The sequence below is a fragment of the Gavialis gangeticus genome, unplaced genomic scaffold, assembly GCF_001723915.1.
Source record: "Gavialis gangeticus isolate Ggan-Ray unplaced genomic scaffold, GavGan_comp1, whole genome shotgun sequence".
Lineage (NCBI taxonomy): Eukaryota > Metazoa > Chordata > Crocodylia > Gavialidae > Gavialis > Gavialis gangeticus.
In genome coordinates this window covers 106947831-106950220 of record NW_017729025.1, presented here as the reverse complement: position 1 = coordinate 106950220, position 2390 = coordinate 106947831, and the positions used below count along the sequence as shown (strand labels likewise).

General features: G+C 41.3%; 1 long non-coding RNA gene across 1 annotated transcript in view; it reads left to right on the top strand.

Moving 5' to 3' along the window:
- The window catches only part of LOC109299491, a 20073-nt gene extending 18555 nt beyond the window's left edge, over positions 1-1518 (top strand). Inside the window, exon 3 of the long non-coding RNA XR_002097890.1 lies at positions 1263-1518. This is a non-coding gene — a long non-coding RNA (uncharacterized LOC109299491). The remainder of the gene's footprint in view (positions 1-1262) is intronic.
- The last annotated feature ends 872 nt before the right edge of the window (positions 1519-2390 follow it).

Here is a 2390-nt window from a genome sequence, read left to right as displayed (position 1 = left end):
AATGAGATTGGTCAAACAAGACCTACCCACAACAAACCCATGCTGGATATCCCTCAGGATGTTGCCATCAGCCAGTCTGTTAAGAATGACCTCTTTAATAATCTTTTATAAGACCTTCCCCGGGATAGAGATCAGGCTGACGGGCCTATAGTTTGCCGGATCCACTTTCCTCCCTTTCTTGAACATAGGCACCACATTGGCCTTTGTCTTCACATTAGGTATGTGGTATTGCTTTTTGTCACTGCATTTTATATCTCAGAACTAATATGCTTTGGAAAACCTTTTTTCAGCCTATGCTTTGGGTAGGCTGCTTTCCAATTAACCCCTTTATCTCTGATAGCACATCTTAATTTATCCTCCTTTTTTGTTTCAATATTCAATAAGTTATCTAAAACATTCATGTTAATATGTTGGGTCTGGAAAGAAAGACACATATGTATATGTTGTAATATTTCTTTTGAAAGATTGACTAAAGCATTTTCAATATAGTTAATCCAGGGCCATGATACTTTGCCACAAATTGTTCTTAACCTCTGCACAATTCCATCAAATGCAATAAATCCAGACCTGTATTAACCTCAGAACCAAAGACCAATGTTAGAAGGCTGGGGAAAATGTAAATGCAGTGCAAGTATCTATGCAGCACCATAATCAGTTTATTTCCAAATAGAAATAACTCCACAGCTTAAGCACAACTTTGGAAAAGATACATAGAAAATTGCATGTCAAGATGATAAATCTGTCAATTTATAAAACTGCTTATTGTTATGGGCATGACATTGACAATAAAATGAGAAAAAAACCTTATTCTGGAAAGGTTCAGCTACAAGAAACATGCCACACCTGCTTTTCATTTACATTTACATGAAACTGGTTTCTTTTATTCCTTCTGGCCAAAAAGAGAATGAAAAAAAACAAAAGAACAAAAGAAAGCCTTTTTTCTACTCTTTAAAATCTTTATTACAAAAATATTAAAAACAAAAAAGTAAAAGTGCAAAAATGTGTAGCATGAAACACTTGTCAATAACAAAAACACCATGGGTGCATCTGAACGAGATGCTATGTCAGCGGGCACATAGCATTAATGGGCACAAACCATGACACTGATGCTACTGTGCAGTAGTGTGGGAAAAAAACCCTTACACTGCCAGGACTGCACAGTAATGCAGGTTACTGCACAGTGTGGTGCACATGTAGATGCACCACATATCACCAGAGACTGAAAACCTCTCTCCATGCCCTTTACGGAGTTACACAATTAGACGATTTCCAGGGTAGCTGATTGCACGACCTCTGGAGGGAGCCTATTCCATAATCTGGACACACTAGCTGTGAAGATGTTTTCCTAATGTTGAGCCTGAAATGGTCTTCCAGGAGTTTGTGACCATTTCTCCTGTTTTTTTCCCCAAGGGTACCCTGGTGAACTGTTGTTCACCGAGTCCTTGATGCACCCCTGATGTAGCGGTAAGCTGCTACCAAGTCCCCACTCAGACTTCTCTTCCTCAGGCTGAAGATTCCCAGGTCCCTCAGCCTGTACTCGTATGGCTTGCCATGCAAGTCTCTGATCATCTAATTGGCCCTTCTCTGGATTCTCTCAAGCTTGTCCACATCCTTGTTAAAGTGTGGTGCCCAGAACTGGAAGCAGGACTCTATCTGCAGTCTCACCAATGCTGAGCAGAGCAAAAGAATCACTTCCTTGGTTTTGCTGGAGACGCATCAATTGATGCACACCAGAATATTATTTGCCTGGCTGGCTACAGAGTCACACTGCTAGCTTATGTTCATACTGCAGTCTATTATTACCCCCAGGTCTCTTTCATTTGTTATACTGGTCAGATTGGCATTGCCAAGCCTGTAGCTGTGCAGGGGACTGTTTTTTCCCAGGTGGAGCACTTTACATTTCTCGATGTTAAACCTCATTTTGCTTTAATCTGCCCAACTTGCCAGCCCGTCTACTTCTGCCTGTATCTGTAGCCTATCTTCAGGCATGATCCTACTTCCCTATAACTTGGTGTCATCTGCAGACTTGGCCAGTGAGCTTTTTACCCCCACATCCAAATCATTGATGAAAATGTTAAAAAGCACTGGACCAAGCAGGGACCCCTGAGGGACACCACTGGCCACTTCTTGTCAATACAACACAGATCCATCCAGTAGAAATCTCTGGGTCCTACCCCACAGCCAACTTCCTATTGACCTATCTTTCTCACAGTTAAGTCCATAATCTTCCAATTTTTTCATGAGAACATCATGGGATACCAGTTCAAAAGCTTTTTTGGAAGTCAAGGTATACAGTCTCACCCTGCTCTCTCTTATCCAGGTGGTGAGTTACTTGATCATAAAAGGAGATGAAGTTGGTAAGACAAGACCTACCCATGATGAAGCCATGC